The sequence below is a fragment of the Orcinus orca genome, chromosome 15 (genome assembly GCF_937001465.1).
Source record: "Orcinus orca chromosome 15, mOrcOrc1.1, whole genome shotgun sequence".
Taxonomy (NCBI): domain Eukaryota; kingdom Metazoa; phylum Chordata; class Mammalia; order Artiodactyla; family Delphinidae; genus Orcinus; species Orcinus orca.
In genome coordinates, this window is record NC_064573.1 from 52,894,718 (window position 1) to 52,911,588 (window position 16,871).

Here is a 16,871-nt window from a genome sequence, read left to right on the forward strand (position 1 = left end):
GTATGGTCTTATCAGTCTTGACATCTGAACCAAAGTTTGGCCACAACAGTATCCTTATCTTTGCAGTACAGATATCACAGTGATGAGATGTTAGGAGATCACTGGAGAATTTACCATGAGTTCCCGTCAGGATATTTTTTCTTCAGAGGGAACAGTGGCAGGAGGTGCTAAGGGCTTGCTTACACTCAGTAGATGGAGATTCTAGACATCATATAGGCAGCTCTTTGAGGACAATGGCTGTGATTGTCTTGTTCATTGTGTATCCTTAGCATTTAACACAGTACCTGGCACATAATAAGATGCTCAGCAAGCTTTATTGAGTGGATGAATTAAGCCCTGTGTTCTTCTAGAGGGCTCTGGTCTCTAGAGAGGAGAAGGAAGTCCCCTGGGCAGAGATCTGCTCTAGAGCTGTAGACATGATTGATAACCAGCGTGGAAAAAACAGAGATGCACAGCTTGTGAATGTTAAATACTTTTGATTGAAAGGCATTGTGAATTGCTTGACTAAGCAGACATGCCTCTGAGCTTGCATAAACCAGAGTTACAAGTGGTTAAGAACTGTTTAAAAAATAAGGCAGGTAGGTCTGAAATGACATCCTTAATAGGAAAAAGCAGGAGTTAACAGTATGAGATTGTGCATATTTATACAGTAATAAGTAGCTGTGTGAAGAGACTTATCAGGTGTTTGTACATAGAGCTATGTAATTAAGTAATGACTGACAGAAAAATGCCAACTGGAAATCTCTGCTTTGTAGTTCTGGTTTCAGTCTTCCTCAGGCTTTGGGTAATTTGCCCCTCCTTGAAAAATTATTCATGTCTCTGATGTATTCCAGGAATAGACAAAAGTAAATTGGTAGAATCTTTGCTCTGTAGGTGCTTATAGTTCAGTAGGGAAGATAGACAAATGGACAATTAAATGATTTTGATTGAGTGCTATAACCGTGTAGTATGTACAAAGATTAGTGGAGCCTGTGAGACAACTCATATGGGAATATCAAAAAAAAATTCTCAAAGCATGAATAAGGTATGGAAGAGACTTCTATAGTTCACCAAGTTAGTTCTTTGGTAGTCACCCAGTTAAACTGACTTTTTTAGCTGTCTCTCACTGACTCACAGCCATATATAAATTAGAACATGGGATTAAGTTCTGGCCAGTTAGAAGTGGACAGGAAACAAATAACTCCAAGGCCCTAGACCAGAAGTTGAATAACTATGGCCTGGAGGCCAAATCTGGATGCTGCCTTTTTTTTTGTAAATAAAGTTGTATTAGAATACAGCTACATCGATTCATTTATATGTTGTCAGTGGTTACTTCAGTGCTATAATGGCAGAGTAGGGTACTTATAACTGAGACCGCATGTTTTTCAAAGCCCAAACTATTTACTATTTACTGTCTACTAACAGAGACAAATTTGCCAACACTGCCCTAGAAAATGGTGGAAACGTGATAGAAGGCTCAGGATAGAGACCCATCCAGAAAGCCTCTTAACCAAAAACAGATGTATTTTTTCACGTTAAACTCAGCAAAAAATCAAAAAACAAAAAAACAAGCAAAAAAACTCCAAGCCTCTGATTATATATAGCAATTTAGAGAAGGAAATGTTCAAAATATCTTAATTTGGTTGGTGTATTAGATTCCTATTTTCTGCTGTAACAAATTATCACAAACTTAGTGGCTTAAAACAGCACAAATTTATGTTCTTACAGTTCTGTAGGTCAGAAGTCTGACATGGGTCTCACTGGGATAAAATCAAGGTGTAAGCAGGGCTGTATTTCTTTATGGAGGCTCCAGGGGGGAATCCATTTCCTTGCCTCTTCCAAGGCAAGCTGTCATCTGTAGAGACATCTCGTAGAGATTGTCTTTTTGACTCGTGGCCTCCTTCTTCCATCTTCAAACCTAGAAACGTCAGGTATAGTCCTTACATTATATCACTGACCAACTCTTCTGCCTCCCTCTTCACTTTTAAGGATTCTTGTGATTGTATTGAGCCCACTTGGACAATCCATGATAATCTCTGTATTTTAAGATCAACTGATTAGCAAATTTAATTCCATCTGCAGCCTTAATTCCATGTAAGGTAACAGATTCCTGGGTTTCCAGGGATTGAGATGTAGGCATCTTTGGAGAGTCATTATTCTGCCTACTACAGTTAAGAGAGGAATTGTCATTTTAAAATCATTTGGAAATACCTCTGAGGGCTCTGTATACATGCATAACCCAGAAGAGAAAACGCCAGTAATTTTTTGGTATGGACTAGACACTCAATTTTCTATTTGTGTTTGGCTGTTTCCTTTTTAGAATATTGTTTATCTTCTTAATAAAAGGAAAGTGAGATTTCCTATTCCTTTAGATTTGTTGACTTTTGCCTAGTTGTTTTGAAAAAGACCTTTGGAGAGAACCTAATATTGTAAGTGATAGATTCAGATTGTTCTAATATCATTGTCAGTAGGCTTGAATACAAACTCATTTCTATCTGGAAAAAATAAAGCTTTATTGCATGGACTTCATGTCCTTTCTGAAGTAGATGAATTTGGTCACAGAAGCAGTAGAAAAATTAACTAGAATAATGTGTTGTTACTGTATAATGTGTAAAATATATTAGCGGAAGATTAATGCTCTTCTTTCTTTAAATAGTTAATGAAAAGATTAATTTTATTCTCTCACCAGAGAGTAAGATAAAATTTGAGGAAGCCTCCAAGTTTTGTGTATTTATCTTCTGAAACATTTTATAAAGCTTGGGAATCTCATGCTGTATTGGATTACTCAGCTATGGTTTAGCTCTTTGGCTAGGAGAAACTTTGATAATTAAGTAGATAATTGCTCTAATCTGGGTCTGGCCTTTATACCTACTTCTGGCTTCCACTGAAGATATTAGCTAATAGTCATACTACTTGTTCAGTAGATATTGTGTTGGGAAAAACAATTGTTTTCTTTCTCTTTAGCAAGATGTTTTGAAGTCATTGTTTTTCTGGAAATTGTATTTCTTTTATGGTGTCCTTGGTGATGGAATGCTTATGGCATGAAATCTGTTGGTGCTTTTCACCTCATGCAGTCCATCCATGCTGCTATTGCCCACCCTTCATTGCTTTATTTTATACATTGTTATTATTTTTTAAAAATAGGGCTCACTTTTGTGTGCATGAAGGACACGGTTACTTTAAACGAGTGAAGCAAATATCATTGCAGCCTGGAAGAGGACTTTGATTCTTTAATTCCTGCACAACGAGTTCTGTGGCAGGTGGCTTAGGAATCCAAAGCATGTACAGAAACTGTGATGAGGCCTCCTATGCAATCTCTCCAGACCTGAAACAGCCCTTGCAAATGTTGATGGCTTGCAAATGCAACTGCCTAGGTTACATGCAAAATGAACATAATAAGTTTTTATTTCCCACGGTGATACACCAACAGCTACATTTGGTTTCTGATAGTTTGCAATTCAGTAAGAATAGCTTGGTTCAGTTTAGTTTATTGAAGACATAAAAATACTTGGCAGCCAGAGGCTGAAATTCGTGGTTCAAGAAAACAGGATTTCAAGAAGGAGCACAGGGAGTACATGGAACATGGGTACATTCAGCCCTTAGCAAACATGATTTATCCATTTAGTGAAAAGCAGCATCCCATAAACATGATGTATGTAATTACCGAGGGGGGGAATTCGATCTCTAGTTATATAGGATGTTACCTCAGGATTTTGTTGTGTACATCTTACCTTTTCAATAGTGTTCCTTTTGGCTGAAAATATTTCAGCTTCTCACTTTTCTCAGGAGAAAACTCTTCATTTTTATCCTTTGGAAAAAAAGAACTAGAAAAACAAGTTCCTTTACTCACTAACTGGCTTGAGATCTTAAGCATTACAGATGTCTGCAGTGAAAATGAAGGATTTCCTGAATTCAGCTGAATATCTTAAAACAAGCAGAACTATTTGGGAATAATTTTTAATAGAAAAATATTTTCTAGAAGTAAAAATTGAAAACTTCAGATTGGAAAATATTCATTAAACATGGGAGTTCATCATTAGGCATCAGAAATATTAGATAATGTAGGTAATAAAATCCACTCTGTTTTTTTTCATCTTCCACGTTAATGAAGTAAAATAACCCAGGATTTGTACTGAGAAAATCTAGGCACCATGAGCACTATATCCCAACACAGCCATGCCACACACTTGACTGGTTGTGTTTTGGTTTCTTTGTCTACCAAATAAACAGGCATGTTAACATCTGTCTTGCCTGCTACCTCACATGTATATTGTAACGATCAAATAGGATGATGCCTGCAGAAGTGGTAGGTCTCCTTTTGTGGACTCTTCTTTTTTTTTTTTTGGACTCTTTATTATTATGTAAAAAGTATGTCAATGGCTACTATAAGATATGTTCTTTGAGATGTTCCTTCATTGGTAATGTTGGAATCACACAATTCCACACACTTTTCCTGCCAGCCTTCTTTATTGCTAATGAAGCAGGTTGTAAGTAGTGGTAAGCTGGGGATAAAGGTTTTCTGTCATCATAGCCGTGAGAGGTAGTGTGAAGGTGGTGAACAGAATCCTGGTTTAAGATGGAGGTCTTTTAGTGTGAAATCATAGATAACCAATTAGAATTCTTTAAACCTCAGTTATCTCATGTATAAAATATATGAATAAAACCTACTGAAATTGTGTCACAAGATTGTCTTCATCAAAAGAAGCAAGCATATGGAAACTCTTTGGAAACTTAAAACCTACAGGTGGAAATTATTATCATTACTCTTTTATTTGGACATTGTAAACTTTAGCATTGATAAATGAAGCTACATGAAATAAAATTATTTCTTGGTAAAAACTTAATGCTATAATAGTGAAGGAGGCAATACCTTCTGTTTGTTTTCTGTGAGAAATAGCCCTCATGTAATTGCAGTAAATAAAATCTGTTATGCCTTTATAAATCTTTATTTAGTCAGAATGATGACTATTTCATATACTGACTTTTTGTTTTGAAAATGATGAGTCTTCTTTGTGAATAAAAACTTTAGGAGATTACAAGCCAACAACTGAATCACCACTTTTAAGACAGCTGAAACAAAATGTTTTTACAACACAGGTGTTTATTTAAGAAACTCCACATGTGAAAATCAATAATTTCAAAATAGACTAGTTGGGGTAGGGGATGGTGGGGTAATGACTTTTATAAAATTATTCATTGCTTATTAAGATCTTTAAAGGATTTTTAACAGTAGCTATATTATCTGATGAATTATGAAATAAGTACATTGGTATAATATGAAGTTAAGAACTAAGGGCTATAGGAAAAACTAAGGGAAAAGAAGTGACTTTTTTATTTTAGTAAAATGAAAAGCTTTTATGTAATGTGACATCATTTAAATCTACTAGGTATATTGAAATATTAAATATTGAATCAATGCATGTTATATATTTTTCTATATTTTTATTGTGATAAAATATACATAACATTATCAGTAATGGGATAAATCAAAATCAAGTGCCACCTGATAGGATACAATGAGAGGAACACCTCACTTCTGTGATATTCTTGGCAAAGGTGTATTATTGGTATCAAATCATAAGGACAAATCAGGCAAATCCAAATTAAAGAACAGACCATGAAACAGCCTGGGATTTCTAAAGTGTCATTGTCATAAAAATCAAGGAAAGGTGGAGAAACTGTTCCAGACTGATAGACTCTGAAATGACACTGCAAGTAGATACAACATAGGATTGATGTAGATCCTTTTGTTATAAAGTACACCATTGACACAATTGGTGAAACTTGAATAGTTTCTAACAATTAGATGTTAGTATCAGATCAATCAAATTCTTGAATTTTGGTAATTGTATGGTAGTTGTGAAAGCAACAGTCCTCGTTTGTAGGAAGTACACACTGTTTTGGGGCTGATGTGGCATCAGGTTTCCAACTTAGTCTCAATTCGTTGAAGCAAAGAAGTTCTTCATACTGTACTGGAAAATTTTCTATAAATTTGAGATTGAAATAAAAACAATTAAAAAAAGAGAATAAAAGAAAAAACTCCCTTGTTACTTTTCCTCCTTTTATGGTTATGAAAAAAATGTGTGATGTTTTGAGTCAGTTGGTTAAAAATGACAATTCCCTTAAATCATTTGCCCTCACAGATTAAATGCCCTTTCTCCCTTCTTCACCAACAGTATACATTTTTAGATTGTTTTGATTTTCTTTATGTCTTTAATTTCAGGTCTCTAGCAGTTTCTGTGACTCTTCTGAGCTTTATTTGTCAGAATTATGTATTGCAGCAATTTCAATTATGCATGTGAGATGATTAGTATCTTTGGGTGTGTTTTCAAATACCTAGGTGTTGGAACAGTGTAGATGATTTTTAATTTTGTAAGAAATGATGTTATTCACTTTGAATCAGTAATAATAACTTCTTTTTATAATATTTACTAGCCAAAATATCAGAGCTATGAGACAATATATGCTATATTAGTTCCTTGGGTTAGGATCTAAATATCCAAGTATTTAAAGATTTGAAGTTTATTTAAAAAGAAAAAAAGTCCAAGTATACATATGGTGCATACATCATTTATTCATAAGTTCTAAATAATATGAACTCCAAATGGATATGTAATAATTAATTTTTTAACAGATTACTTTAGAATGAGTATTTCAGTAATTAATAGGCTTTAATTTTTACAACAATTTGTTTACAAAAAACTGAGCATAGTATTCCCTTAACTCCCTCTTCCCCCAGCTTACAGATTCCCCTATTATTAACATCTTGCATTACTGTGTTACATTTATTACAATTGATGAACCAATATTGATTGGTTTACATTAGGAGTCAGTTTTTGTGATGCACAGGTCTATAGATTTTGACAAATGTATGATTTCGTGTATTTGCTGTTAGAGTATCATACAGTTTGCTGTCCTAAACTCTCCTGTGTTCCACCTATGCATCCCTGTGTACCCTACCTCCTTCCATCCTGCTGAACCCTTGCCCCTGCTCATATTTTTACTGTCTCTATAGTTTTGCCCTTTCAGAATGTCTTAGTTGAAATTATATAATAGGTAGCCTTTTAGACCAGCTTCTTTAACTCAGCAATATATATTTATGGTTCTTTCGTTTGTTTTTGGTTCCTGGAAACTAATTTCTTTTCTTCACTGAATATTTCATTGTATGACTGTACCACAATTTGTTTATCCATTCACCTATTGAAGGACATCTTGGTTGCTTACAGTCATTTGCAATTTTGAAAAACCTGCTCTATACATTTGTGTGCATGTTTTTGGGTTATCATCAGTTTTCAACTCACTTGGTTAAATACCGAGGAACCCGGTGTGTGGATCATATGGCAAGACTGTGCTTCACATTGTAAGAAACTGCCAAACTGCCTTCCAAGTTGGATGTAATATTTTGCATTTGTATCATCAAAGAATGAGAGTTGTTTTTATTTCACATTCTAGTCAGCGTTTGATATAGTCAGTTTTATGGATTTTACCCATTCTAACAGTCATGTAGTGGTATCTCATTCAGTTTCTTGTTTTTTTTAATTTTATTGGAGTATAGTTGATTTACAATGTTGTGTTAGTTTCGGGTGTACAGCAAAATGATTTAGTTCTACATATACATATATTCACTTTTTCAGATTCTTTTCTCATATAGGTTATCACAGAATATTGGTTATCTCATTTAGTTATTTTTTAAAATAAATTTATTTATTTATATTTTTGGCTGTGTTGGGTCTTCATTGCTGCGAGTGGGGGCTACTCTTCGTTGCGGTGCTCAGGCTTCTCACTGAGGTGGCTTCTCTTGTTGCGGAGCATGGGCTCTAGGCACACGGGCTTCAGTTGCTGTGGCACGTGGGCTCAGTAGTTGTGGCTTGTAGGCTCTAGAGTGCAGGCTCAGTAGTTGTGGTGCACAGGCTTAGTTGCTCCGTGGCATATGGGATCTTCCTAAGACCAGGGCTCGAACATGCATTGTCAGGCGGATTCTCAACCACTGCGCCACAAGGGAAGTCCCCTCATTTAGTTTTAATTTGTATTTCCCTAATAATTCATGAGGGCGAGCATCTTTGCCATCTGTATAATTTGTATATGTGTATCTTCTTTGGTTAGATGTCTGTTCAGATCACGAGCTATTGTTTGTTTTTCTGTTTTTTAAAACATCTTTATTGGAGTATAATTGCTTTACAATGGTTTGTTAGTTTCTGCTTTATAACAAAGTGAATCAGTTATACATATACCGAGCTATTGTTTTTACTTGAGTTTTTGGTTTTCTTATTGAGGAGCTCCTTGTACATTTTTTTTTTTTTTGTGGTACGCGGACCTCTCACTGCCGTGGCCTCTCCTGTTGTGGAGCACAGGCTCCAGAAGCGCAGGCCCAGTGGCCGTGGCCCACGGGCCCAGCCGCTCCGTGGCACGCGGGATCCTCCCGGACCGCGGCACGAACCCGTGTCCCCTGCACCGGCAGGGGGACTCTCAACCACTGCGCCACCAGGGAAGCCCTCCTTGTACATTTTTGATATTAATTCTTGATCATTTATATGCTTGCAAACATTTTCTCGTATTTTTTTTCTTGTCTTTTCATCCTCTCCAGTGTGTTTGAAGTTTTTAATTTGAATAAAGTCCAAACTCTCAATTTTTTCTTTCATGGGTTGTTATTTTGGTGTTGTATCTAAAAAGTCATTGCCATACAAACAAACTTATTTACAAAATAAAAAGAGACTCACAGACTTAGAGAACGAACTTATGGTTACCAGGAGGAAAGGGGGAGGGGTAGGGAGAGATTGGGAGTTTGGGATTGTACACACAATTGTACAATTGTACACACATGTACACACGTGTACACACTGCTATATTTAAAATAGATAACGAACAAGGATTTACTGTATAGCACAGTGAACTCTGCTCAACACTCTGTAGTAACCTAAATTGGAAAAGAGTTTGAAAAAGAACAGATACATGTATATGTAAAAAATTAAAATTAAAAAAAAACATGGTGTCTGGGGGAAAAAAAAGTCATCACCAAACAAAGGTCACCTAGATTTTCTGCTGTTATCTTTTAGGAGTCTATAGTTTTGCATTTTATATTTAGGTCTGTGATTCATTTTGAGTTAATGTTTGTGGAAGGCAGATATTATATGTCTAGATTGTTTTTTGCATGTGGATTCTGTTTCAGCACCGTTTGTTGAAAAGACTATCCTTTCTCCTGTAAACTGTATTACCTTTGCTCCTTTGTCAAAGGTCAGTTGACTATATTTATGTGGTTCTATTTCTGGGATGTTTTCTGTTCCATTGATCTATTTGTCTGTTCTTTCACAAATACCACATTGTCTTGATTACCATATAGAGAGTCTTGAAGTTAGGTAGTGTCAGTGCTCCAACTATGTTCTTTTCAGTGTTATGTTGGCCGTTATAAGTCTTTGCCTTTCCACATAAACTTTAGAATTAGTTTGTAGACATTCACAAAATAACTTGCTAGAATTTTGACTGGAATTACATTGAGTCTATAGATAAAGTTGGAAAGAATTGATATTCTTATAATGTTGAGTCTTCCTATCCATGAACATGAAATATTTCTCCATTTATTTAATGTCTTTCATCAGAGTTTTATAATTTCAGAGTTTTATAATTTTCCTATATAGATCTTGTACATATTTTGATAGAATTATGCCTACATATTTCATTTTTTGGGTGCTAATGTAAATGGTATGTTTTGCAATTTAAAATTCCACTTGTTTATTGATGATATGTAGGAAAGTAATTGGTTTTAAATATTTAACTTGTATCTTGAAAACTTGCTTTAATCACTCATTAGTTTCAGGAGTTTTTCTGTTGACTCTTTTTTTTTTTTTTTTTTTGCGGTACGCGGGCCTCTCACTGTTGTGGCCTCTCCCATTGCAGAGCACAGGCTCCGGACGCGCAGGCTCAGTGGCCATGGCTCACAGGCCCAGCCGCTCCGCGGCATGTGGGATCTTCCCGGACCAGGGCACGAACCCCTGTCCCCTGCATTGGCAGGTGGACTCCCAACCACTGCGCCACCAGGGAAGCCCTGTTGACTCTTTTTAAACTTTATACATAGGCAACCATGTCATTTGTGAACAAAGATAATTTTGTTTTTTCCTTCCAATCTCTATACCTTTCACTTCTCTTTCTTGTCTTATTGCATTATCTAGAATTCCTAGTATGACTAAAGTTTTTATGCTTTTCTTTTACCTCCAGCAGAGACTTTTTGCTTGGGCTAAACCTGATCCTTAGCCCACTTTCTGAATTGGTAAATGCTCCTGGTGATTGTAAGCTCATCTAAGAAGTGTTCTCTCTTCTCTAGAATTTTAGTTTATTAGATTTTTCTAGTTGTCTTTGAAGGAACATTAGCGTGCTATGTTTCCAATTTTTGGGCAGTAGTTTGCCCTATGATCTTCCATCAGGGAGATGCCTCACTTTCCTCTGCTAGGCATTTAGGACTTAGGAGTTGATCACTTCAAGCCCATCAAGGACTGAACTGGAGTTAAGAGGGATTATAGTTTTCATATGGATTAGTCTACTTTTGTTTCTCTCATGTTCTTTTAGGAACATTCTAGGCTTTTGACTAAATGTTTTTAAAGTGTTTGTGTCTATGTTCTTCAAAGCATTTAGGAGATTCGACTCTGTATTTTTGATTTTCCTAGGCCAGAGCTCCAGAGTCCAGCCCCATGTAGCTTCAGAATATGGCAAATATCTTGATGGGGAGACTGGCATGTGAATGAGGAAGGCCCTCTTTCCAAAACATTCTTTATCTGTACTGTGAGACTACAGGAGATTTACTATTAACCTTTATAAGCTTTCATTCTGACTTCTTAGCCTCTGACACAGCTCCAAAACTCAACAAATACTCTTTGAAAGAAGCATACAGTGAATTTGAGGCCCCTCAAGTTTGGAATTTATTATTCCAGCTCCACATGGCTACTAAGGTCTTTATACTTTTCTTTTACCTCCAGAAGAGACTTTTTCTTGGGCTAAACCTGATCCTCAGCCCACTCTCAGAATTGGTAAATGCCCCTGGGTGATTGTAAGCTCATCTAAGAAATGTTCTCTCTTCTCTAGAATTCTAGTTTATTAGATTTTTCTAGTTGTCTTTGCAGGGACATTAGCATGCTCTGAGTTATTACATTCACTTAAGATGTGGAAATATCTAACCTCCAGCATCTGGATTGTGGGACATATTGACCAAGATAAAATGTGTTCTTATTGAACAATAGTATTTTCTTTCCAGTTTCTGTTTTTAGGAATTGTAGTCTCTGAGTCATGGTGATTAGAGGTACTAATGAGGCAAATAGGAAAATGACACCCCTACTAAAGTTCCATACAGTAGGGAGATGGTTGTTAAGCTTCATAATTGGTACATATTTTGTTTTTATAAACAAGGCTATAGAAAATGCAGTATAATGGAAAAATCTTATTGTAAAGTGGGCAGAGTGCACTGTTTCCAACCTCGTAACATTAGCCATTGACTCTATTTTCAAGCAAGTTCCATAAACCTAGAAGTTAAAAGGAGCTACTACTATTACATTGGCAAAAATTCAGTCATGAGCAAAGGTTTTTTTTTTTTTTTTTCGGGAGGGGGTGTGCAGATGGGGTGGGTTTTCCGTTAACAATGTGTCAAGATCTGCTAGCCAGGCAGAGCAACCATGTTTTTCTTATTCTTTTTTCTGCTGTATTCTCATTTTCTAGCACAGTTCTTGGTATAAGGTAGGTGCTTAATAAATATTTATTGAATGAATAAATGAAAGCTAAATAAATTACAGTGTTAGTGATAGAAATAAGAAAAGTTGAATGCGGTGTAAGAGTGGTGATCTAGTTTTGGGGAGTAGGATGAACCACTTTACTTGTTAGATGAGATCCCATACAGGTTGATGGTGTTTGGAAGTTATCACCTTTTCATTGAATTTACATCTTTTAACTCCTTATCTTAAGGGATAAATTTAATGTTTTTCTCCTCTGTGTTATTGGTAAGACTAATATTTGTTGTTCCACATGGCTTCATAGCATAATTCAGATTTTAATATTCTGTCATCTGAGTTCAGAGGTATCCTAATATGGTTTAGTTTAAAGTAAGTCATTGTCAAATTAGCAGTCATTCTCCTACATATCTTGGTTCTAAAGCTCTTATAGAGAATAATGGGAAGGGACTGAATGCAGTTGTATGGGATTATATATTCTACTATAAATAGTTTCAACTAAGAGCATATATGCATCTTACAGATGATTGGGTACTGTCATCTATTGGGAAAAAATTTCCCAAGTGTATGAAGGTAGCAACGAAGAATGACCCATAGCTGTTTCCATGCTGGCTCTTTAAATGGGATGTTTTTTAGATAATGACAATAGCTGTTAGGTGGTAAGAGATTTATTCTGTTCCTTTTGCCTCTTAGTTTTCCAAAGAGCATGGTTGCTTCGTGCTCACTGATATATTCCTCACTGCTTCTCACCAGGGACTATCTGTCTTCTGCTGCTGTGCATTCAGCTTTTTTAATGGGGACACTTGCTAAACATTATTGCTTACGTTTTCTACTTGGGGTTATGGCACACTGCCTCATACTCTGCTCTAATGTGTTTTTGACCTATGTTTCTCATTCCTTTCTGGTGTGCATTTTGTAGGATTGCAGTTTATTTGATTGTACACATCAATGTGCTCTGTATTTTCAGAGTGTTTCTGAAGAGAAACATAGGAAACTTCTTGTACTGGAGTTATGAATTTGAAATGTTCATAATATGTTAGTATACTAATGTTAAATATTAGTATGAACTTCAAAATGATGCTTGTACAATTATCTGCCACAAGAGGAGGCTTACAGATATTATTGCCCAAGGTGAAACCTTAAAAGCCAGGGTCTCCAAAAAGGTATTTTTGACTGAAGAAAATCATCAGAGAAGAGGAATGAAAGGGTATTTTAATCATTCTCATCATCGAAATTAGTGAAGAGGCAAGTGTAGTCAGATAGTAGCAGCTGACTCACTATTACAATCAGAGTTTAGTGCATGAAACGTAAGTCACTCCAATTTCACATAGAAAGAGATTCAATACTGGGATTTAAGTGTGTAAAAGGACTTAGAAGAGCAGATCATTATAGCTGTGAACAAAATACACAGAGTTCTGTTAGCCACTGTTGCTTCCGTGATTACTGTTCTCACAACTGCCTTCACACTTACCAAACTGGTGACTGGACACTCAGGCACTTATTCCAGTCACCAGAACTGTCTTAACCATCATGTCACCATGACCTGGCTTGCCAGTAACAATAGTTTTTGTTTTTCAAATTTCATCTGAGAGTATCCAAGCAGTGAAACCTAATTTACATCCAGAACCTTAGCTGCAAGGGAGCCTGGGCATGGTAGTTTATAGGTCTTTAGGTTTTTCCTAAGACAAGAAATGAAGAACTAATTTAAGAGAATAATTTGCAGTAGCTACAAGACTATTATGCTTGAGCAACGTATATCTGCAAATACTTAAATAAATATTTAAATTGACTACAATCATATTCATCCAGAGATGCAGTAGGTGTGCAATACCTAAGTTATTTGCAAGCACAAAGATGCAGTCTAACTTCTTGAAGCAAAATCTAAGCCCGTACTCCTTGTGTTCCTATTATCATGCATATGTCCTACTTATCACGCATACCTCTCCTCAACCTCCCTGCAGGTGTCCCTCAAGTACAGTGATGTAGTCTAGGAGTCTGCCATCTCTTTTTGCAAAGGACCAGAAAGTATTTTAGCCCTTACGGGCCACATATGGTCTCCTTGTCCTCTCTTTTTTGTTTTCTTTTTATAACCCTTTTAAAATGTAACAGACATTTTTAGCTTGAGGGCTACATAAGAAGAGCCCACGGTGAGTAATTTGCTAACCCTGATCCAGACCATGTATTGCTCTACCTTTTATCTGTAGTTACTTCATTTGCTTAAGTCTTTTCTCATCGTCATACCCTTGTTACGAGGAGGTGGCACTGTTACCAGGACAACCAAGAATTAGGCCTGTATGGTTTATTGCAAGATAAATTCTCTGTTCCACTGTCAATTTCCTACTTCATTCCTTGCTTAACTCACACAGAGTCACAAGAAAGTAAATATTTCTGCAGTCTTCCTGTCCTTAACTGTTTGTTCCTCCAGAGTGACATAGACTTGTAAATGTTCACTGGCTTAATAGACTCCATTTCTACAAACTAATCCTGATACATTTGTCTCTTTTAATACAATTTTTTTCTGATATTACACAACAATCTGTCCCCCAAATAACCAGTAATAAAAAGCATCATGTGTTGAGGTGAGATTATTACTATAGCTAATGAAATATCTGAATACTGTTACTTAATTTGAAAGTGGCTATGTCAAAAAAGAGAAAATATACATTTATTTTTCCTGAAAATTTGCAAAATAAAATATAATGCAACAAATTATCTGGGTTGTGGTTTATCTCCTCTGTTGAAACACTATTGTCCATGTTATATAGTTACTGGGAAAACAGAATGATGTCCATACAGTTTAGACACAAATCAGTTATTGAGGCATAAGAGACTGAAAACATCATCTGAATTCCTGAAAATGACAGAATAATCAATACTCTTAAACTCTCATTTCTTGGAATACCACGCACTTACATGTTTAAACTGACATCTTGAAAAGTTTTATAAAGATAAATTTAAACTCACAGTATGATGAGTAATCTTTAGGTTTAATGAGGACCAAGACATAGACCAGCAGAAAGCATGTCATCTTACCTAGTTCAAGAAGTTATTCTTTCTTTTTCTAACATAATCAGAAAAAAATTATTATCTTTATTCTCAGGCAACCTACAAACTCTGCTCTCCCATCAGATTTTCAAAACTGCAGAAACTTTGGGGGTATTCGATTTACACCTGGGGTCATGGTACATCCTATGAAAGGAAACTTCATTGACTCTAAACACTTCAGGAAGGCACACATCTCTACTCTGTATCTTAGGTTTGGAATAATTTTTCCTCTTAAAAATAACACACTAAACCAATTTGCTTTCCTAAATTGAATTAACCTAATAGTATTCAAAAACTGACAAACATAATCTGCTTGTTTTAAGACAGAAATGGATTAGTCAACAGAATCATATCCCTAGTCAGGTCCAAATCAAGTTATAAATTCTAACCAAATAGTGAGTTCTGGAATAAGGCATATTATTAGTATGCATAGTCATCCTGCTCTCAACTGTAAGCAACATAGGCCTTTTCAGGAGGGAGATATAAAAATTTACAGTCGAAGAATGTCTTTTTATATTGTGGTAAAGAGATTGTTTTTCTTTGACATCCGTGGCTCTCTCAAGTCTTAGCAGCCCATTTTGTTACATTTCTAGTAGTAACAGGAAGGAATAGCTCTCTTCATTTTTCTGTGCCATCTTTTAGGCATGTTATTGTTTAATGCTTTTTTTTTTTTTTTTTGCCGGCCTACTGCTTATTAGAATGTGTACCAAAGCAAAAGAGAGAAAACTCAAATGCATTAGGTGCTCTTTTTTTTTAAACAGCCTTTGTATTGAAGTATACAACAAATGCTTTTTATTACCTTCTTTATAAAGTTATTTTTTTAAAGAAATAGGGTTTGTTAATACTGACATAAATGAAGATTTAAGAATTACCTATAAATTTTATTTATATGAACTATTTATAAATACAGAAAATTAGAAGTCAAACACATTTTCATTTGCTAATGTTAACTATCATTGTGAGACATTATCTTATAAAATCCATTGAGTTATCTGTCTCTTTATATTCTTGGAGCACCACCCATTTGACATAAAATTTAGAATTCAATTAAAATATCACTTGTTAAACAAATACTGTTGGAGACTGACCTAGCTGGTCTCCACAGATGGCCCACCCTTGAGCCATGCCTCCCAGTGTGTACATTCTTGAGCAGTCCCCTCTCCTTGAATCTGGGATGGCCCTGTGACTAGTTTTTAACCAGTGGAATGTGGTGAAAGTGATGCTGCCTGACTTCTGAGGCAAGGTCATAAGATGTCTTGCATTCACCTAGGTCTCTTGGAAACAAGTGCTCTGGGAGAAGCCGACTGCCACCATGCTATAAGCAAACTCTCAAGGTATCCAGAAGTGAGGCCACATGGAGAAATGAAGATGTATGGATATTCCTCAGCTATTCCACTCAGCCCACCTGAGGTAAAGATGTGTGAGTGAAGGTGTTGTCTAGGCCAGTTAAGCCTTCAGATAGCTCCATCCCAGCTCCAGCATGTTGTTTAACTGAATCCAGGGAGAGACTCGAAGTGAGAACCACCCTGTTGAACCCAGAATACACAGAACTATGAGAGAGAATACTAGAGTGTTGGTTTAAGCCACTGAGTTTTGGGGTATTTTGTTACACAGCAGCAGGTAACCAAAACACAGATATAGGCTATTTGCTTTCTGGTTTCATTTTTAGTCATAACATTCCGTTGCTTCTAGATAAAATCTGCGTTTAAAATTTTGTGCATTTATCGATATTCCTGCTGTTTTTGTTTTGTATATAAAATTCTCAGCTCAGAAAGTGCATGTGTGTGTGTGTGTTTCACTCTGTGATATAAATGGGTCTCGAAGAGCAACTAAATTGACTTTCTAAGAGAGGGGAAACTGCTTCTGAATATTTTAAGTAAATACTTTGATCTGCAACAACTCTGCTATACATTTGGTAATTTAATATAATTTTGAGACTGCATGCACTGAAACATCTAAAGGTAATAAAGCTAGGCTATTGAAGAGAAAAAGAGGAACAAAGGAAAGAGAACTAGAAATAGACTCCTTAAAAAATATTTAGCAAAGAGAGAGTTGGTGAGAGGGATATTGCTCTAGGACTAATATTTCTATAGGCAACTGATGCTTAATGTCACTTCTCAATAATCAGATATTTTAGGGCAA

The 16,871-nt window shown here is 35.9% G+C and overlaps 1 long non-coding RNA gene across 1 annotated transcript in view; it reads left to right on the forward strand.

The window, feature by feature from the left end:
* The window catches only part of LOC125961267 (uncharacterized), a 55,614-nt gene extending 39,474 nt beyond the window's left edge, over positions 1-16,140 (forward strand). The window contains exon 5 of the long non-coding RNA XR_007471719.1: positions 16,000-16,140. This is a non-coding gene — a long non-coding RNA (uncharacterized LOC125961267). The remainder of the gene's footprint in view (positions 1-15,999) is intronic.
* The last annotated feature ends 731 nt before the right edge of the window (positions 16,141-16,871 follow it).